Genomic DNA, 23133 nt, shown 5'->3' on the forward strand with positions numbered 1-23133 from the left:
AATTAGATTAGAGATTTGGATTGGGATTTGTGTTAGTTACTCAATAGCTAACCATCACAGATATGACAGTGTAGTGCAATATGCAAATATACTTTTAAACAACTTCTCTTAAGTTATCTACTGTCTGTAAAGACAATCACACTCAACTGCTCTGCACTTAACCCCAGAGCTTCTGAGTTAGAATCTGTTAGAAATAGGTACACGTTTCATTGCTTTGGCAACATTTACATGGCTCTGCATCAGCAATACAACTGCTAAGATCACACTCTTGGAATTCAGGAAAGGCTAGTGTCCAGTTCTGGTCGTTCTACCACCCAACTGTGATCTAGGATAAATTCCTGATAAAAAAAAAAAAAAAAGAAAAACCCTGAAGATGCTGAAACAGTATTTCCTACTTCACAGGGTCGTCATGGGGATAAAAGGTCATTAGGATAAAGTGCCTCTCACCCAGGAAACACTGATAAATGCTACTGATGCTACCATCATCATCATCATGACCGATCAAGAACATATTGCCACATGGAAATTCAACATTCCCTGGGCCATTCACAACTTTCCTTTAAAGGACTCATATTCTATGTGGGGTCTTAACACCTTCAAATAACAGAAAATACAAGTCTTTACGCCTTTTTTTCTGTAGCTAATTTTGGCATCTTTCACCTCTGTCCACTTAAGTGTTGGTTTAGCATATTTCTTGTCACACAAGAAGCTACTTCCCAAAGAGAGGAACAATGTGTCAAGTGACAAAGACATTGAGTGAAGTCTTTCACATCCTAGATTGTCCACGGTACAGCTCAGCTGGTCTCTGGGTTGGAAGGCCTGGGTCTACTTTGCTCGTCTGTTACAGCGGAAGGGACACGGTCCTTAGCATGTGGTCTGTGAAACAGAGGCAGCTGCGGGTAGAATTATAACACAAGCAGAACTGGCTTCAGTTCTTCCTTCTTAGGTCTTTTTCTTCTTGTTCAGCTGTTCAAGGAACTTGCCTGCCCTCTGTCCCTGCCAGGACGATGTTACATCTGCCTGGATAAGTAGGTCACCATTGTATATCAGGAAGGTCTTATTTGTAATCATCAGGAACCAGATACGGCTAATTTGAGCAGAAAAGGAAACTTTTGGAAGTTTATGGTTAGGTCTCAGTAACTAGAAGCAGATTAAACAACCGAAAGCCAAGGCTATGCTATTGCAATTATAGGATCAGGCCAAAGTGATGTTATAAGTCCCAGCTGGCCTTGCTACCAAGCAGGAACAGGAAACAGGAGGTTGACCCAGCACTGCTGGCCTTGCTTCTTTACATCATTTATTTGTCATTCAAAATCCAAGAGAGGGGTGCAGTTGGCCAACCCGAGGTCGCCCGACTGTTTTCCATCTGTAAGGGAGACTGAGCATGTGAGTAAACAGTGTATCTGACATGTTCAGCTTGTATAACGAGAGGAAGGCTCTGTTTCTCACCAAGACCCACAAAGTGGAAAATTCCCCAAAGAGAAAGGAATTTCAGATCAGATGCTTGGAAAGTTAAAAACAACAACAACAAACAAATGCAGATGCGGAATTAAAGACATGGAGTCATTAAGAACCTATATGTGGAGTGATTCAGACCTGAGTTCACATCTGGAGCAAGCTACTCAATCTTGCTGAGCTTCAATTTTCTTTAAAGGAAACAACGAGGAAGATGATATCCACATGTAAGTTGTGGTACACATGAAGAAGGGTAGTACAGTATATGATGCCTGGCACATCCTATGCATTTTCTAAAACTACTAGTAGTACTATTATTATTGTTACTTATTATACAATTTATTGTAGAAATTAACAGGGAGAGTATTAATAAATGTTAATACAGTGCTAAGTGTCACATTTATGATCTCAACTAATTATTTGTTGATTCAACAAACATTCCACATATCAGAAAATAACCTGTTAGTGTATATATATATATATATATATTTTTTTTTTTTTTTACAGAAGAAAAGAAACCCTGAGGCTTAGAAAGTGTAAACAATGTACCAAAAGTCACTCATTTAAGAGGTAATGGAATATTATTCAGCCTTAAAAAAATGAAGGAGATCCTTTCATTTGTGATAATATAGATGAAACAGGAGTGCATTATGCTGATGAAATAAGCCAGACAGGATAAATACGAATGATATCATTTATATATGGAATCTAAAAAGAAAAAAAGCCACACTCATAGAAACAAGAGTAGAAAACTGGTTGCCAGGGGCTGGGGTGTGGGTGGGGAAAAGAGGGGAAGACTGGTAAAAGGGTACAAACTCTCGGCTGCAGGATGAATAAGGTCTGAGGAGCTACTGTATAACATAGTTACTACAGTCAATAATACTGTATTGTATAACTAACATTTTCTGAGAGAATAGAACTTAAGTGTTCTCACCAAAAAAAGAAAAAAAGGAAAAAGGTGTCATGAGCTGTTAGATGTATTAATTAACGTGATGGGAAGGATCCTTTTGCAACGCATATGTGTATCAAATCATCATGATATACTCTTTGACTATCTTACAATTTTGTCAATTATACCTCAATAAAACAGAAAAAAAAAGAGGTAATAAAGATGAGACTCCAATCCAGGATTATCCAGCTCAAAAAACTACACTCTTAACCATTACAATATAGTATCCATCCATATGTTGTAACTGTAAAATGCTTAACACAAAGGAAACGTTAAATAAATGGTATTTATTCTAACTCTAATGCTTACTAGATATTAGTTATGTGGTATGCTTTACTTCTAACTACAAGGGTATAAGGTGCAAATTCTTGCTACAGAACATAAAAGCCCCTGTGGTACCCTGTAGGATAAACACAGTACCTGTAAATCTCTCATCTCTCAACCCACAGTCTCCTCAAGTTGGAGGTCTTTACCCCCTTTATAATGTGGGAATAATGCCTTTCCCACATTTGCACTGGGCATGAAAATCCATACTTCCAGGTGTATACTGAACCTCCACTTAGCTCCTCGTCACCTTGGAATCACCAGACCAAAGATCATTTATTCCATTAATATAAATGATGTAGGGATAGAAGCACAGAATATACAGAGAGTGTTGGAGGAATCCAAACAACAAGTCCTCCACTCTCAAAACAAATTTTAGAGTTCCAAAAGTAAAGAGCAATGTTTGGAAATAAAACTAAAAATGAAACTAACATCTACAATTAGCCAAGTATTTATTATGGGCCAGGCTACTTACTAGGCACTTGATAAACATTACAGCTCATCTTCCTGCAGTCCTTCAAAGCATATAATATTGTTTCTATTTCATAGAGAAGAAAATTGTATCTAAGCAGGTTACTGATTAGCCCAAGACCACAGGGCTAGGCTGTAAGAAAAGAAGGCCAAGTTTCAGTGGTCAAAATGGTGATGGATGTTATAACTAGAAGATTACGGCTAGTCGAATAAAAATATTCAAAACGGTCCTAATGTATTATTAGGATTTCTTTAGAATAACTTGGGTGCCTTAGTGAATACAGTAGCGGTAGGCACTACAGTCTCTTTAATTTGCTAATCATACAAATCTACTTTAATATTCTTGGTGACAAGGAGCTAACTACTGATAAGACAGCTTCTTCAGTTTTGGGGCTACTCCAGGGTGAAATGCCGGAACGTCTTACTGCCTGCAATGTTACCTAGTTCTTCCAGGGGGAATAAAGCAGAACAAGTAGCCACTGTTCTTGACAAATGGATACAGTTTCAGTTTTTCAAAATATGAGTGTCAGATTCATTCATTGTATCAGATAGATCTGTCAAATGGCTTTGCCCATTTACTAATGGATGGCATACTGCAGACACACGTTAGGTCAAAGGACTCAATGTCACCTCATTGATACTGTCATCAATATAATTTGTATTGGCATTTTGTCTCACCCTGACTTTAAGGACTATGTGAGGAGATCCAAGTCTCCAGACCATGGACTGATCGCCTCTGCTTGACACAGTATTCTCTGCTCATTTCCAGAGGGGACCAAGGATGAGCTCTTGTACTTCTGAGTCTATTCACCCTACCTGGCAACACATACTAGCTGGGCTGATTGGATCAAGCAGGAGCCCCAGAGTTTAAATTTCCAGCTGCATTGGAGGAAACAGAGGCTATGCCCCAATCCCATAACCCCTCACTTCTTACTGCTAGCCTATCCTAGGCTGTTCTTGCTGATAGGAGTACTTCATGCTAAAAATTAATTTTGCTTGCCTAATGGCAGTCACACAACCTCAAATGCCATTTTTATAAATAAGGCAACCACCAATGGAGTGTGATTTAGGGTTTTTTCTTCTGTAGACCCTGCCTAGCCTATAAAATCTCCCATTACTGCATCATGGAGACTATAATCCCTTTCCGAGGGAACAGATTCTTTCCAACCATAAGATGAAATAAGAACTTACATTTCCATACTGCCCAAAAGGAAATAAATTGATTACAAAATGCAGGAGAATGACTGATTTTCCACATTTGTTGTGTTCATTAAAGGGTTTTTGAATAGACTTGACAGTATTAAAGAAGTTCAACACACACAAAATAAAAATTAATAAAGAGAAAAAAATTGCATTGACAACAAACAACAAAATAAACACACTGATATATAAAAGGTTGTTATACATCGATGAAAAATGGATGTCATAAAGTCACAAACTAAAAAGTATTAACAGCCAATAAAGATATGAAAATATGTTCAACCTTGCTATTATTATCAAAGAAATACAAATAAAATAATTCAGGTGTCATATTTTACTGACTAGAATGACAAAGTTTTAAAAAACTTGATAATACTGGTATTGATATTGATAATACTGGTACTGATGAGTGTGTGTAAGAAACCACACTGGATGTTAAATTCTTGGTAGAAATAAAAAGCACGGTAACCTTTCTGGAAGACAATATGTCAGTATGTACCAGAACTGACAACCAGCCATTCAAGTTCTAGAAGTCCATTCTAAGGAAATAAACAAATGCTCAAAGACATATGAACAAGGATGCTTGTCTCATTGTTTAGCAAAGCAAAACAGGAATAATCTAAATGTTGAACAGTAGGGACTGGTTAAATAAATAATAGAATGCTGTTCAACCATTAAAAATGATGCTGCAGATTTTTATTAGGTGATGAGTAATCATACTTATATTACTAAATAAAAATGTTATAGAACTGTTTTGTAGTTTGATATAATAATTAAAGGTATTTTATACTTGCATTGTATTTATATGCACCCCGTCACAAAAAAGTTTCAAAAGATACCCTCAAAACTGTTACAGAGATGATTTATCAGAAATGGGATTTTGAGTTATTTTTCCTTTTTGCTTTAAATCCTTTCAATTTTGGAGTTTCTGCAATGAGCCTGTATTATTTTTACAATTAAACATATTTAAATTTACAACAAAAGGATCTAAATTCCTCCAGTTTTCCATTTATTTTCCACCCTGGCTCAGGGTATTTGTGTAAAAAAAAAAAAAAAATCAGCTTATTTTCTCTTTTGTATCAATCTAAATTTACTTTTCATAAGTTAACTATTTTAGTCTGGCAAACGTTTCACACAGGAAAATTGTTAAGGTCTGAGTATTCTATTACCTTTAAAAGCACTGGAAACTTTGAAATTCTTTCTTTCAGAATTTTCATATAATACTGAAAGGCGCGGGGGTGGGGGGGAGATAGCAAAATGAAGGGAAATAGATAGTAGTAGTCAACTTCAATTAAGAAAAAGCAACAAGAGGCAGTTTGTACTCTTTTGATACGGCAGAAGCCCCATGTGTCAACTCATGCTAAAAAATGTATATATACACACACATATATATGTTTGTGTGTATTATATGTATATGTGACACACACACATAATTAATCCACAGTCTTAGGCTAATCACTCATTGTGGCAGAAACAACAAGCTGTTGACTACACTTTAATCAGCTCCTCCAGCCTGTAGAGGCATCACTAGGACCAAGATAGGAACAACATTCTCCATCTCCGCTTGCATCTGGGTATGGTTCTATCCCAAAGAATGTGACCAGAGGTGACCTGAAGAGTTTATGTCTGAAGGATAACGAGTTGATAATTGTAGCTTGCAGCTTCCTCTCTCCTTTCCTTTTTAGGACAAACGTAGAGCCACTTGATGAAGGTGGTGGGTCCCTGAATAACTGAGCAGAAAACTGACCCTCAGACCACCAAAGTCCATACTACACTCCTGAGTGAGTGAGAAATGAACTGTCCATGTGTTGCTCCACTGAGGTTTAAGGTTCATTATTTAGTGTTTAACTAACGCATTTTTTCTTTAAACCTCAGTTGCCTTCTCTGTAAAATAGTCTTTGAAAAGGATCCACTGTAAGTTTTTTCCATTGCTTATGTTTTTATCTTAGTTTTTAATTCTCAGAAACATTGCGCGCATTTTACCTTTTAAGTTAGTAAGTCTACTTTTTTTCCCACAAAGACGGGTTCTTCAAGTTATGGAGAAGTCATAGCAGACTGTTGCTTCAGTTTAAGATACGCATTCACATATGAGATGAGAAGGGTGAGGACCCAGAGAAACGCCTTTGACAGAGGGGAGTGAGAGCATACTGAAGAATGTTTAGTAATAAAGAATTCAGATGGGAGAAACGGATGGGTTACATCTAACAGATTTGCTCAAAGGAATTCTGGAAAGGCAAATATGTGAAAATGTATAGCAAAGACATGAAATGCCTTTTGGTCCCTAAATGGATTTCATTTCAAAGACGTGCATATTGCAAATACATGTACCATAACACTTCTCTGTCCACTTCTAGAATTTTCTAAAGCCTGACAGAACATCTGCAGAGAGAGGATGTCATTCCAAGATAATCGACTGCAAGTTACTAAATTAAGATAAAAATGTCCTTAACCTTGAACAGTTTTTAAAGAGATTTTAGAAGAAAGGAGCCCTCCAGGGGGTTGTATAACTATATAATTGTACCCTTTCTAAAAGGCTATTTACAGATACATAATGTTTCCCCTCCATTCTTTAAAGTAAAATATAGGATAAAAAAAAATAGTTTGGGGATAATATTTGTTTGGGACAGCAGGCACTGCTAATCAGTACCACTCTCTCCTTATTCCTTACTAACAGAGCCCTGGTTTAGGAGACCCCATTATCCTTAAGGCTAAGGTGGCCAGTTTAAAATCCGAGCTGATGAGATCTAAGTGCAAGTCTGCTGACCATCTGTGGTAAAAAATTTGCTCTCTGAGTTAGACACTTCCTTTTTTTTCTTACTTAATTTCTTTTTTTTTCCCTTTTCTTTCTTCCTGCCCAAATTGTTGGAACACTATTGGAGATTCTGGGGTCACTCTGAAGCTATGTGGACGTGCTAGAGATGTGGAAGCTGGAAGAGTGAAGCAACCCAGTCCCCTGGTGATGCCCTTCAGCAGCTGGACTAACGCTAGAGGGACTATCTCTAAACTTCCTGCTACCCGTGGAAAGTAAGGTAAATATCACTCATTCACTTTCTGTTACCTACTAACTGATCCAGAACTCTAACCTCAGGGTTCTAGAACCCTTCTCAGTATCCCATAGTCATACTCATGTTCCGGACTCCTGATCATCAGACTTGCTTACAGCAGATGTATGGGGAGGGCGGGCTCTTCTGGAAGCCCTCATACTTCCTCCCCTACCCCCACCACACACAAATAATGATCTTTATGTCCACTCATCCTTCTATCTACACTCAGAGGCCAGGGCCCCCAGGAAGGCTTCACTGACAACCCTTTACTCCTCTCTACATGCAGAAAGGGTAGAGGTGTGGGCTCTGGAATCAGACTTCCTAGACTTGAATTCTTAATCTGTTACTTACCAGTTTAGGACGTGGGCAAAGTAGTTACCTTCTCTGGACACCCCTGTAAAAGAGGAACACTAAGTAGCACCTATGTACCTTACTGAAAGGATTAAATGAGCAAATGCAGGTAAAGTTCTTATAAGTTTTTCTTGGGTCAATCAATTCTAGCTGCTATTGTTACCTTTGACTAATTTAGGGCAGAGTCCCTTTGCCCTCCTTTGGTTCTCTGGGCCCGTCTCATTCACAACACACACAACCGCATACTGCAGAGTTTTGAAAGGTGGTTCTCAAAATGTGGTCCCTGGGCCAGCAATATCAGCCACACCTGGGAACTGGTTAGAACTCTGGCACTGGAGCCCAGCAATCTGTGTTTTAACAATATTCTCAGGCAAATCTGATGCACACTAAAGGTTGACGACAACTGAGAACATCTGTCTCAGACTCTACTGGAGGCATTCACCAAAAACAGAGTTACAGGACCTTACACCTGACCAGCTGGAGAAGGGGTCTAGTAATTGCATGATTTTTCAGCACATAAATGTTTAAGAATCACTGCCATTTTGAATGTGTGTTTCACTTGTCTGTTTTTCCAGTGGACTCTACTTCCTTGCAAGGAAGGTTTGTGAAGATTTGTTGCTGTTGTTTGCATTATTAGTTTTATTATGCTAATTCTAGAATCTCTGGTGCATAGTGCAATCTCAGGCAGGAAGTAGTGGCTCATTAAAACAGGTATCCCAAAAGTCTTAGTAGAACTTCAAGATTAATTCCTTCAGGAAGAGGTAAAATTGTCATTAGATGCAGATGATATGATACTATATAGAGAAAACCCTAAAGACTCTACATGAAAACTACTACAACTGATAAACGAATTCAGCAAGGTAGCAGAATACAAGATTAACATACAGAAATTGGTTGCATTTCTTTATACCACAATGAAATATCGGAAAGGGAATGTAAAAAAACAATGCCTTTTAAAATCACAACCCCAAAAATAAAATACTTAGGAATAAACCTCACCAAGAAAGCAAAAGACTTATACGCTGACAACTGTAAGACATTAATAAAGGAAAGCGAAGATGATTCAAAGAAATGGAAAGACATCTCATGTTCTTGGGTTGGAGGAATTAATATTGTTAAAATGCTCATACTACCCAAAGCAATCTACAGATTTAATGCGATCCCTATCAAATTACCCATGACATTTTTCACGCAATTAGAACAAATAATCCTAAAATTCATACAGAACCATAAAAGACCCACAATTGCCAAAGCAATCCTGAAGAAAAAGAACAACGTTGGAGGCATAGCCACCCCAGACTCAGACAGTACTCCAAAGTCACAGTAATCAAAACAGCGTGGTATTGGCACAAAAGCAGACATATGGATCAATGGAACAGAATACGGAGCCCAGAAATAAACTCACACACCTCAGTTAAAGAGACAGTCTCTTCCGCAAGTGGTGTTGGTAAAGTTGGACAGCCTTATATAAACCAGTGAAGTTAGAACACATCCTTTCACCATACACGAAAATAAACTCAAAATGTCTTAAAGACTTAAACATAAGACATGACACCATAAAACTTCTAAAAGAGAACACAGGCAAAATATTCTCTGACATAAATCATACCAATGTTTTCTTAGGTCAGTCTCCCAAGACAATAGAAATAAAAATGAAAATAAACAAAGGGGACCGAATCAAACTTACAAGCTTTTGCACAGCAAAGGAAACCATAAACAAAATGAAAAGACAACCTACAGAATGGGAGAAAATATTTGCAAATGATGCGACCAGCAAGGGCTTAATTTCCAAAATATACAAACAGCTCATACAACTTGATGACAATAAAAGCAAACAACCCAATCAAAAAAATAGGCAGAAGACTTAAAGAGACATTTCTCCAAAGAAGAAATACAGATGGCCAATAGGCACATGAAAAGATGCTCAACACTGCCAATTATTAAAGAAATGCAAATCAAAACTACCATGAGGTACCACCTCACACCAGTCAGAATGGCCATCATTAAAAAGTCTACAAATAACATATGCTGGAGAGGGTGTGCAGAAAAGGGAACCCTCCTACAACACTGTTGGTGGGAATGTAAGTTGGTGCAGCCACTGTGGAAAACAGTATGGAGGTTCCTCAGAAAACTAAAAATAGACCTACCATATGATCCAGCAATCCCACTCCTGGGCGTATATCCAGACCAAACTATAATTCAAAAAGACACATTCACCCTGATCTTCACAGCAGCAATATTCACAATAGCCAAGACATGGAAACAACCTAAATGTCCATCAACAGATGAATGGATAAAGACAATGTGGTACATATATACAATGAAATACTACTCAGCCATAAAAAAAGAATGAAATAATGCCATTTGCAGCAGCAACATGGATGCAGCTAGAGATTATCATACTAAGCAAAGTAAGTCAGAAAGAGAAAGACAAATACCATGATACCACTTATATGTGGAATCTAAAATATGACACAAATGAACCTATCTATGAAACAGAAACAGAATCAGAGGCATAGAGAATAGACTGGTGGCTGCCAAGGGGGAAGCAGGTGGGAGAGGGATGAACTGGGAGTTTGGGATTAGCAGATGCAAACTGGTATATATAGATTGGCTAAACAACAAGGTCCTACTATATAGCACAGGGAACTATATTCAATATCCTGTGATAAACCATAATGGAAAAGAATATGAAAAAGAATGTATATACATATGTATAACAGAGTCACTTTGCTGTACAGCAGTAATTAACACAACGCTGTAAATCAAGTATACTTCAATAAAAAATAAGTTAATTAAATTTTTAAAAAGATTAATTCCTTCAGAAGAACAAGTACTACACATTCACAAAAAAAGCACCCTTTGAAAGTTTAAATTTTTGAATTTCTTTGCCACTTCCTTAGTTTTGATCATCTTGGACAATATATTTTTAATATTGACTTTTAAAAAGAACTGTGTTTCAGTGTTTGCTATCCTTAGACAGAAAGAGATAAGTACAACTAAATACTTATTTTTCAAAAGTCTCAAAAGTATAAGGGAAATGAAAGTAATTATATCTTCAAATGATTTTGGGGTATGTTTCTAATTTCATACTTCTGATGCGATTAAAGACTAAAACTGTATTAAGACATTTGAGACATGCCGCATTGGTATTAAATGAATTTAATTTTGTGTAAAGTGGTAGAAATATTTTCTTCAGCGAACATGCCTGCAAATATAAAATCACAACCATAAATCTACAAAAAAGCAAGCTATTGAATGAAATCTGATTGGTTATTTCCCTGCAGTATGGATCTGCTAATAATTTAATTTACTACTTGCTAACAGAAGCCAAAATTTAAATATACATAAATATATATGTGTGTGTATATATATATCTCTTCAATTTTAAATCATTCATATATATGAACAAGTATACATACACATATATAACAATTGTTCATATATATATAGATAGATAGACAGATAGATAGATATACAATTTAAATTAAAGAAAGTACATCTGGTGGCCTATTTTTTCCCCCCGATTCCTAAAGAACACCATATTCTATTCTAGGCAGTGGAATGTCAATCCACCTTAAGGGTTGTTCAATGAGCATATCTGAGAAACCACTGGTTTAGCCAATGATGTACTTATTGAGGGAGGCCCTAGTGCCACTGTCAAGAGCTTATCCACAGGAGAGATAAGAAGGTACTTGTTTGGTTTGTGAAAAGAAGGAGTAGTGAGGAATGGCAGGTAGCTGCAGGCTGATGACACGTGATGTCCATATATATGTAGAACCAACACGCCCATAATTGCACCCCTTTTCCATACCCAAATCCAAAGCCTTTATATCATTAATCCCAGGCAAAAATGGTAAGATTCATGTGTGTTACTATCCCACGGCTTCAAGACGCCTATAAACTAATATGAGTATGTCTTAGTTTTATCAGTGGAGGACAAACCAGGCTTCTATCACCAAGCCCCATTCCATAACAGGCAAACCAGTCCAAGACTTCTCTGAGTGCTGCAGGAGAGTCTATGGAAGGGGCGCTCACTCCACTGTGATGCCTAAAATGCCTTTGCACAGAGCAAACATTCAATACATGCTGAGTGAATGAATGAGTGAACTGGTGTCATAAAACAGGCTTATTTGAGGGAAATTCCATTCAACGGCTGGCATTCCTTCCTACCCATCTTAACTGTTAAGCTTGCCATCAGACAAAAATTTAATTATAAAACGTTAGAGTTGAGGAAATTTTAGAAACTTTCTACTCTCCAGAGGTATACAACTTTAATTTAGTGGTAAAAATCACTAGGAGTGATTTAGGAGTCTATCAGACCTGAGTCCAAATTCCACATCTACCATATTTTCGTGAGCAAATAACTACTTCTGAGGCTCTGTTCCATGTATGCATTATGGGATATCATAATAATACATACATTAATTGTATGACTATCAGGGGATGAAATGACACAACCCATTTGCCATGGTCGGCTAAGTAATTTGCACCAAGTAAGCACTCAAGACATTAGCCAATATTAATAGCGGAGAGATGAAAACAAAACTCTGGGACTGATGCCTACCTTAGTGGCCCCAGTGGTCATAATGACTTTCTTCCATTCAGCCTGCTCTCTTCTCACTAAGACTAAGGAAGAGAAGATGAACAAATTAGGAATAACAATTTGAAAATGGTTTTATACTCCCTGAATGAATGGAATTATAATAAAATGATTCATGAGTTCTGCAGAAATATGAGACTTTAGATCTTTACGTTAGTTCTCTACAAAACCAATTTATGGCCCTAAGATGTACCTTCCCACCCAGCCCCATCCTTACCAGGATCAAATATCATTGTAAATGGAAAAGTCAACAACACATAATCAACAAGCTAAGTTACAAGCCAGTGAAGTCTCGGAGGTTTGATAGAGAAAATTCAGATTTATCATTATATGTAAAAATAAGATGATATGAAGAACTCAATCTAAAAAATATTACCTGGAGATCTATAATCTCTACAATAGTGCTATAAAAAGTAAAGAGCTAGAAATCTATTTAGATGGTTTTCCTTATAAGAAGGCACTTTCTGTATAACTTCTAATGTACTATTGATGAGAACAATTCAACAAAATTCAAATAAATACCTGCAGATGTCCTACAAGAAGAAAAGAACAGAGTTAGATGTGACAGGGGATAACTGGACTTCAGGATGAGTAAGACCCTATACTTGACCTCAATAAATTAACATGAAATACAGTGGATGAGTCATGTACAGAATGTCAGAATTCTAAAAGGCCAAGCTAAGTACCAAAAGGAACATGTGGGGACTCTTAAGAAGGAAATAAAATATTGGTTAGTTGATTACGAAAAGGCAGAAGGGAGTAGGTTCCCTTTGGCTGCTCTTTGAAGAGATCACTTCCTTTCCCCCCTAGTCCTGAGGCTAGGGTGGCATGGGCAATAGAGGAATGTGGGGACTGAGAATCATTTCTACTCTCACCAGAGTGGCTGGAAGCAGATTTTCTTACCAGGATGTCATGTAGTAGTATGCTAATATTTAAGGGTTCTTGAGGTCAGAGAGAAGGGTTTGAATACTCCGGCTCCATCTCTTGCTGTGGGTCAAGTTTCTTACCTTTCCAACACCTCGGCGTCTTTATCTGAAAATTGGGGATGATGATAATGTCTCCCACCTGAGTGTGAGAACTACATGATATAGTGCATACGCAGGGCTAAATTTGGCGCCTGGCAAACAGAAAGTGCTCAGTACGGCAGGCGAGTGTAGTGACAATAAAGGCAAAGATGACGGGGGTAGTGCCGGTGCTGCTTCTGCCCCCAGAACAGGCTCTGACTGGGAGAGAGTTAAAGCACCTTTGGGTTCATGGGGGTTTATATATAAGCAACGGTTGATCAATGTGAGCTGGTTGTCCAAATGATTATGTGCAATCTAAGAAAAAAATGGGCCTCGGATCTGCTCAGCTACTTAATAATATTAGCAGCGGTAGTAGTCAAAGAAGCTAAATTTTATTAAGTGTTTATATGCCAAACAACGTGCTGAACGTTTTAAAAGGATTTACTCACTTATTACAACGAGGCTATATGCTAGGTCCTGATAATGTTATTCGTCTCTTTCAGATGTTGACTGAGCCTCAGACGGGTTACAAAAGCACCTAAGATCCTGTTGTCAGTACGTGATGGAAATGAGTTCAAATCCAGCCTGTCTGACTTGTTCTTAATCACTAAGGTATGAAATTAAGCATGTTGCCCTTTGCCTGATTCTCCTCCTGAGGCCTGAATATTTCACTTAGCTGAGTGCAGAAGAGAGAAAATTCTCTCTCCTTGACCCAACTTGGCATCAATATCCAACTCCCCTTCTCAAAATGGGTTGCTTCAATGAGCAGCAATGAATGCCAGGTCGTGGACCAGTCACCTTGATGACTAAGAGTCAGACACTAGGGAAAGAAAATGCTCTGTGACAAACCTACCCTTGTACAGAAACAAGACGGAAATGGGGGGACAGGGCAGAAGATAATGGAATAAGGCATAGGAAAAATAGCACCTGGCATCGTGACAGTAATAATAATAATAGTAGTAGTAGTAGTAATAGTAATAATAATAGACTTTACTATGCTCTAGGCACTGTATTAAGTGCTTGGTGTAAGTGACTTCATTTTAACATTGAAAACAAGTCTATGGGGATGAAATATTATTAACATCATTTTATAGGCAGGAGTATTGAGGTTCAGGTAATCAGGTAAATTGCCCAAGCTCATATGGTTAGCAAGTGGAAAGCAGAGATTTGAACCAGCACCTACACTCCTAACCATTATGCTATAACCATTATGCTGAAGACATAAGAATTCCAATGGTCTTTCCCCATAACCCACTCCTGCACTCCAGACTTAAATAGTCCAAGATCAAGAGAGAGCAAGCTTGGAGTTGCCACTCTTCAGTAAGTGTCAATCATTTCAAAACAGTGTATTTGCTAACAAGATGCAGTTCCTGTCATAATCTTCTCAACCAGGTATCAAGAAACAGGAAGCAAAGATTCAAGTAACAGTACTGTTCCTACTTACGAGGAAGGTGGGACAGCATAGTTGACACTGGGCTTAACTGCTCTGGAAAACGTGGTCCCAGTAGGCATACACGCTGGTACATTTTCCCCACCTACCAAATACAAAAGAAGTATTTCATTTCCATGTTGCTCTTCAAAGTTCCACCTCATTCGTGCCTGTCATTCATCCTCTGGCCTCTTCCTGTCTCCATTTCTGTACAGAAAGGTGCTGAGTCTCTGCTCTCGGATACGAAAAGGGTGTGTTAGGAGAGGGAGCCATGGTACCTCGATGTCTTTTTTTTTTTTTCATCTTAATTCTATTATGCCAACTCCACTGAACTTAATTAGAGTGAATACAGAATTACACAATTACCCTCTGTTCTATTCTTCAGATGTTATATTTTGATAAAATTTACGACATGCTGCTCTCCCCCTGAACACCAGATGAACACTAGAAATGGATGTGTGTTGACATAAAATCTGTTATAATTACAATTAAAGTACAGCTTACATAATGATAGTGTTATCATAAAATTATAGATGTGTAGAGACAACGTGGTCATGCATTTTTTAGTATAAGTACATGCTTAGACCAATATCTGTTAGCGGAATGAAGATGGAAGAGAATTTTGGTTAAGCCACAAAGGCTGTTTAAGGACTTGCAGATAGCTAAGGGAAACTCAAAGACCAGTAAGATAATATTTCCCCTGCCATGTTTTCAATTGCAAAGTGAAGGGAAGATGTGAAAGTAAGTACCCCTATGGAAATTACAAGACAAGTACATTTTTTTCCTTGAATACCTGGGTAAATGCTTAAATTCTAATGTATATCACTGATGCAAATTTTCAACTGAGTTTGATAAATCATAAAATAATAATTATACATATATGTATATAAAACTGCATGGAACTAGACAGTTCAGAATTACTTCTAATTAAAGAGGTACCCTATGACAACTAACTTAAACCTTACAAAATATGGTTCCAAGTACCCTATCAGAGTGAAAAGTAGGAGACTGAAAGGTTTACTGTAAATGTTTGTAGTCATGGTGTCTTAACTAAAACTACTGTCTCACAAATACTATTAAAATAATTGTGACATTTTATTCACTTTTACTGCAAACAACAAAACAAACTATAGGTATTTTTTCATTTCAGGTAATTATTTTAGCTAACAGTTATTAAATGTTTTGAGAAGACAGAGTGCTAATTGCATTACTTCATTTTATCTTTAAAATAGCGCTTCCATGTAATTATTCTTAATATCTCCATTGTATTAAAGTGTATCTCTAGTTTAGACCTTTCTTCAGAACTGCAGACTTGTGTATCCAACTGTGTACTCAGCATCTCTACTTGGACGTCACGAAAACATCTCAAATCTTATACCTCCAAAACTGGTCTTTAATCCCCCAAACATGCTCTACCCCAAACTTTTTCCATCTTAGGTGACAGTAACCACACCTTTCCAGTTCCCCAGGCCCTAAATCTCGAATTCACCCTTGACCCCCTCTTCCTTTCCATTCTTGCATTCAATCTACCACGAAATGCTGTCACAACCTTCCCAATGTGCCACTTCTGAGAATTACCAGCCGCTAGCAGCCTGGTGCAGGCCACCAACATAGACCTCGAGGATCCTGTAGCCACCTCCCGAGATTCTCCCTGACTCCACTCTCTCCCCACATCCTCAAGGCCACAGATAGAGTTACGCTTTTCAAACAAGAGACAGTTCATGCCACACCTTGGCTAAAATCCTGCCCCTGGCTGCCTACATTTAGAGTAAAAGACACAATGCATGTGATGGCCTCCCAGGACTTACCCAATCCATCCCATCACATATCCGACCTCCAGCCCTCCTGCTGTCTCTTCCTCCCCACTGGCTAAGTCAGCCAGGGTGGCCTCCTTGATATTCCTCCAAGCTGCCCGGCATATTTCTGCCTTAGAGTTTTGGGACTGGTTATTCTTGCTCCCAGGGAGTGGTCTCCCCATCATACATTCTGACAACTCCCTCACTTCAAGTCTTTGCTCAAATGTCAACTTATAAAATCCACCCTGACTACCCTATTTAAAATCAGAACCTACCTGTACACTCCTCCAGCACTCCCAACCCAAGCCTCTTCAGGGAGCTTCACATCCTTTTCCTTATCCCGTAGCACCCATCGACTTGTGACAAAGCATAGAATTTATTTACAACATCCGTTTCCACACGAGAGTGTAAGGAGGGAGAAAGCATGCAAGAAGGAGCACGCAGGCAAAGGCTCTTGTCTAATTTATTCATTGATACGTCCAAGCATAGAGAACAGGAAGATGCTTGATAAAGAGTCCTGAAAAAGATACAGATGAGGAAACTAGTAGTAAAGCTCAGAAAGTTTAAGCAACTTCTTCAAGGTTCTAGAGCTAGAAGAGGGTCACAGTAGAATTCACACTTGGGGATGTCTAACTTCAAATCTCTTAGCCGCTCTGCTATCTTTTTTTTTTTTTTTTCTTTGCGGTACGCAGGCTTCTCACTGTTGCGGCCTCTCCCGTTGCAGAGCACAGGCTCCGGACGCGCAGGCTCAGCAGCCATGGCTCACAGGCCCAGCCGCTCCGCAGCATGTGGGATCTTCCCAGATCAGCTCACAAACTCTCAACCACTGCGCCACCAGGGAAGCCCCTCTCTGCTATCTTAAGTCCATGCAATTCAGGATTTGTTTTAATCAGTGCCATGGAAATTCTCACTCCACTGAATAGGATCACTAAAGTGTTCTCTGTCTAGATTTATATACATATTTTCCATTTAAACAAAGGAAACAGAAGAGGGGAATTCATCATGTGTTATTGCGGTAGTTTTACAGCAATTTTAGCAATAATGACATTTAAGTAATAGTGATATTTAATGATAGCATAATAATAATAAAATAATAGCTCTTAAATGTATTGAAGACGAATCGCATGCTAAACTCGGTGCTAAAATATTTCCATGTATATTTTGTGCAAAATCCTTATGCATATTCTATCAGATGAGCTTTATGTGTAACTCCACCAGGCATACTTCTCTTATTCCGCTTTCAAAGATAAGGAAATTGATGAGAAGTGTGGTAACCGTTTGATCAAGATGAGACTGGTAATAAGTTGTGAGTATGAATTTAAATTCAGATCTAACTCCAGAATTTGATTCTCAATCCATACATGAAAATTCTGATAATTCCTTTGATAAGGGTATGTTCTCTCCTGGAAAACATCCCCCATTATGTCTGCCTGTGCTCATACCTTCAGAACACAGTCAAGTTTGAAACATGATAAAAATGTTTAAATAGTGTGCTTTAATAAATGGAAATATCTTCATCTAAACAATAACACAAAAAGGCAGGCTGAGCCCTTTGAAGTGGCTTCGTTGCTATCCTCCATCCAGAACAAGAGAAGGAATCAACAGCTGCAGAGTAAAGAAAGCATGAAACCCAGAGATGGAGGATTCTGTAAATGACCAATTACAAGACTATTAAGCCACACTTTCATAGCAAGAGGCAAAATGTTCCATTAAACTGAAAATTCTTCTACCCCTCACTCCAAGGCCCACACAAACATTAATGTTGCATTTATTAGGATGTATTTCCTGTGCTCTATCAACGTGACTTTCAGCAACTGTATTAATACAGTCCTTTCGCTTTGCACATATATCTGAATGATGGATTCCATTACTGGAGTTTTGTAGAAAGAGTGGAGTGACTGAAGTAAAGTTTGGGAAGAGCCATCATAATCCATAATGATGGGCACTGAATCAGGACAAGAAGAAACCTCTCTTCTCATTTATTTGAATGAAAATTCTACTATATATTTATTGCCTCTGTACAGGGCCATCTGTTGAATAATGGAAAACAAGCATCTTTCATTTGCAGGTAGGATTTGTGTGCTCAAGTTTCGATGGGCCTGCAGAATTAATCTTGTTTTAGAAATGAAATAAAATGTAATTTCTTACTGTAAGTAGATGTGGTTAAGCAACTGGCAACTTTGATGTCTTTAAATCACTGCAGTTTCAGGGTAGGCAAATCTATAATTATTTCAAGCACTTCTTTATTGGTGCAACAACTGAGCAGTGTACATAGTGGTCAACAACCTGGGCATTGTCAGACGACTTAAGTTTGAATCTAGACTTTGCCACTCACCAGCTATGTGACTTTCAGCTATGAGAAGCACTTTCTTCAGCTTTACAGTGTGGATTATTATATGCCCTTTGCAGAACTACTGTAAGAACTAAATGTATATGGGCACAGTGGCTCATAGTAAGGGCTCAAATTGGTACTGTGGTCACTACTAGTAGTATTGAAAAGAAATTAGAACTTCTATTCTCATAAAGTGGGATATGTGTCCCTTTATCATTGTAATTTCATATCATTTTACTTTTGACCTTATAATTTAATAGCTTGATCCAAGAAACATTTAGCAGTAAATATAATTGAAAGAAGATTACCTGTCAAACATGAAATACTGTAGTATCAAGTGTGCTGGCACAATACTCTTCTCAGATAATTAACCTGTAAAAATATGTTATTGTCTTCTTTTTAATTAAGCACATTGAACATATATATTTACTGTGCCAATTGGCGAAAGGTCCATTAATTAATCAGTCTAACTATATGTTGCATAAACGTCTTCTAAACATAATCGTATATGTATTTTATTTGTTGGGAAAATGTGTTTGAGATTGTTCTTTTCTGCCTATTTAAAGTAAAAGAGGGTGAGAAGTAGAGTTAGGCTTAATGTACTTGGTACTCCATTATGCCATGAAAATGCTTCTGTGCCCTGGAGACAACAACACAAGATTTGCTTTAATGACAAGAATCAAGTATGTTCTAAAGCTTCCAGGTAGGAGGCGTAGAGGTTGCAGTTTATATCAGAAGTATTTGCTCTCTCTCTCAACTGCGTCTAGATGGGAAAGATGTGGTCACAAATGCTTCAAGGTGATATAGTAAATGTTGGAAAGAGGGGGGGTAGAAGGCAGATTTTTGAATATCTCAGACCTGAGCTAGAAGGATTTTATTTAAAGAAAATAGCGGATATGATTTTTCACTTAAGGAATGCCAGTCAGCAAACCTGACATTAATGTAGGAAATTAGCTCTTTTAGCTATGATGCTTTCAAATGCACATTACTGAAAACAAATTCAAAATAGTCAAAGGAAATTTAAAAACAAAAACCAAACAACAACAACAACCTCAACAAACAAGTACTAGAAATTCAGGGATGCAGCCATATTCAGATACAGTTGGATCTGGAAGTTCCAGAGTATCAGCAGGGTTCCAGCTCTCTCTCCATCGCTCAGCCCTGCTTACCTCTGCAAGACTTTATTTTACAGAAAGTCTCTTCTTGTGCTGGATGGTCACTGGGAGTCCCAGAGTCATATCTCCCCAGCTTAGAAATTCCAGAGAGAAAAGACAATTCTTCCATTTCTCTCTGAGACAAAAGTCCTGGGGAGGAGTCTGATAGACTTAGCCGAGGTCCGATGCCTACCCATGAGCCAATCACCTGCTTTACTGGAGTTCAGTCCCTGGGCGACTCATCCCCGGGGCCCGTGAGGAGGCAGGATGGCATTATCTGGCAGTTCTCCAAGAAAAGCCTGCTGTTTTCGTAAGATGAAAGGGGAGAGGACATGGATAATGAAACCTGTATCTGCTTCTGTAAAATCCACAGAATCTTACTCCCTGCCCTGTGTCGATGACCATGCAGTAAGCTGACCCAGGAGGTCATTTTTCCCACAACAGTCTTTATATATATGACTAAGGAACACACTGGTAAAAGAATATGGGAGAAAGTCTGAGTATGACAAGTCAGCTAGACTGATATTAACTAAAAAAGCTGTGTGAAAATATCCTTAAAAAGTTGCCCCCAACTCACTCAAAGTCCAAAGTTGGAGCTGGAAATACAATGTCATGGAGTTTGGATAAGAACAGGTTTTCTCCAAGCTGAACTATATGACACAGAGATTAGAGACTTCTAGAAACTTTACTTTTTCAAAGAAAAAACATCACATGAGAAAAATGAGGCCTAGAAAAATTAAATGACTTAAGCTAACTAATGGCAGGACTGAGACTAGAGTATACTTTGTGTAATTGGCTATGGTCTTTTTTTTGTTTGTTTTTTTTGTTATCACTTCAGAACGAGACAAACTTAAAGAAAGGAAACACAACCAAAACTCAGTGGTTGGAAAAGAGATGGATGTGAACGCCCACTTGTTTCTTACGTATAAAGTTACCCCTCGCGGTGTTTTGGAGGAGAAAACGCTGGCTCTTCCCAACGTTGGTTACAGACACAAAGATTCCAAAGACAAGACAAGTGCTTTGCAAACAAAGTAACTAGAACCAGCTCAGGCTTCCCCGCGCCGGGTCCTACGTTCCACGGTCAGAACCACCAACTGTATCCCCCCGGGTAACAAGGTGATTCAGAAAAGTTGGCGCCTTCAGAGAAGGGAGAAAACTTAGCCGGGAAGAGAGTCAGGAGGAAACTTGCTCAGCTTCTTGCTGGGGTCTGAAACGATCCCAATAGAGTCCTTAAACCCCTCAGGTTTCCCCAATCAAGCACCCTCGCCTCCAACCTGGGCCACCCCAGATCTGACTATCAGACGACAGAAGTCTGCGGACGCACGGAGAGCTGACCACCCCACGAGAGGGACCTACGCGCGGCCGCGCCCACTCACCCGCCGCTCCCCGGGAGACGGGAGACCAGCCCGGGGTCCAAGTCCTCGGCGTGGCAGACTCGCCCCTCTCCGGGCCCGGCTCCAGCTCACCTCGGCGCGGCCCGCCTGGGCGCCGCCATCTTGACCACATAGGGGGCCTCGCGCCGGAGGCCCCTGAGCGGGCGCCCTGAGCGGAGCCGGAGCGCCGGGGAGGCCCAGGTCGGCGTCCTACGTCCCCCGCGCGCTCGCGCCCCGTCCACGAGCGACGAGAGTCCCGCACGCAGCGCCCGACCCAGGCTTCCGCGGAAACGGCGCCCCGCGCAGCCCGCACCGCGGCTCAGGCGGCGCCGAGGGCGGCCCGGGCGGAAGAGCGGGCGCGGGGCACGCGCTCGGTAACCTGGCAACGCGGAGCAACCCGGCGTCTCCGGCGAACCCCAGCCCTCCACCGCGAAGAAGCACGGACCCCCGCACCAGCCGCCCAGCCCGCGCCGCCCCTCGGTCGCTCCGCCCGCCGCTGCCCGCTGGCTATGGTCTTTTAAATCCATGATACAACGTCTATATGTAACAAATCTGTTAAACCCTAAATGTTTATGATACTCAAGTAATCCATTATCTGAATTATTCTTGAAGATAAAACATCCAAGACTTCTTAATTGTATGGGTATACATACATAAAATACACGTGGAGGTAACTTCAAATATAGTATGTGCCTGTCTCTATTCCTTCCCTCTCCGCTCTTTTAAAAAATGCCCCTTTAAAAATTGCCCACTCACCATCTGTTAGGTAAATTTGCTGAAACACAGTAAATGTGGAGACAGAAATTGTTATAGAGACTATTCCAAATGACACTGACACCTGTATTTATGAAATTTTTAAAAGGGTAAGTTAGAGTTGTTTTTTTTTTTTTTTAAATCCCACTATAGTAACACCACATCATCCTAGGTGCCCAGTTCTATCCAATTACATAAGATAGAGAAAGAGAGAGAGAGAGAGAGAGAGAGAGAGAGAGAGAGAGAGAGAGAGGAGAAAGAGAAAGAAGAAAGGAAGAAAACCAAGTACTTATGTATAAAATGTTGCTCCCAAAGTTTGAGATTATACTCAAGCATCAATGAACAGAAGGAAAACACTTACAAATTTACAAATGTATTTCATTTATGGTATGAGGGACACAGGTTTAGATTTGCAACACGCTCCCACAAGGGTCAAATTGACCACTTTTTTCTATTAGTTGCTCTCGAGAGAACAAAACAATGGAAACAGATGCCATTCAATTCCAAGTCCATGTCACTGCACATGAAATATTGTTCATTCAGAGTCAGCACATAGCAAGAGTAATTTATACTCTCAGAGTGTTTGCTCTCAAGTCAATAGCAGAGAAGCCTTGAATAAAAACGTTCCCATTACTTTCCATTGTAATAGATCTTACTTATAGCCCATGAAACAGTGGTCAGAGGAGATTTATTCTTTGGACACCATATTATATAATCTCTCCACTTTAAGCCATCCCCCACTCGGCGATTATTTTTTAAATATGTTACTCGTAGTCAATATTAATTTACATTTAATCTTTCTTAGCATTAGGAGAGTATTATTTTGTACAGGCTCAGAAACAAATCTCCCGAAATTCCTCCCTGATGCTCCCTTCAGGCTGAAAATGCATTGCAG

The 23133-nt window shown here is 39.2% G+C and overlaps 1 long non-coding RNA gene across 11 annotated transcripts; it reads right to left on the minus strand.

Moving 5' to 3' along the window:
* Positions 1–296: 296 nt before the first annotated feature.
* LOC117310770 (uncharacterized) lies at positions 297–21720 on the minus strand. Of its 11 annotated transcripts, none has more exons than XR_004524818.2 (8): positions 21489–21690; positions 20306–20414; positions 19267–19330; positions 16902–17143; positions 14846–15060; positions 12362–12423; positions 7795–7837; positions 297–3332 (listed from the first exon to the last, which is right to left on the minus strand). It is a non-coding gene; the product is annotated as an uncharacterized lncRNA (long non-coding RNA). The 11 variants fall into 11 exon arrangements; XR_012329498.1 differs by having other exon boundaries at positions 300–1366; XR_012329496.1 differs by lacking the exon at positions 297–3332 and adding an exon at positions 4398–6129.
* Between the last annotated feature and the right edge of the window lie 1413 nt (positions 21721–23133).

This window comes from Tursiops truncatus, unplaced genomic scaffold (genome assembly GCF_011762595.2).
Source record: "Tursiops truncatus isolate mTurTru1 unplaced genomic scaffold, mTurTru1.mat.Y mat_scaffold_173_arrow_ctg1, whole genome shotgun sequence".
NCBI lineage: Eukaryota > Metazoa > Chordata > Mammalia > Artiodactyla > Delphinidae > Tursiops > Tursiops truncatus.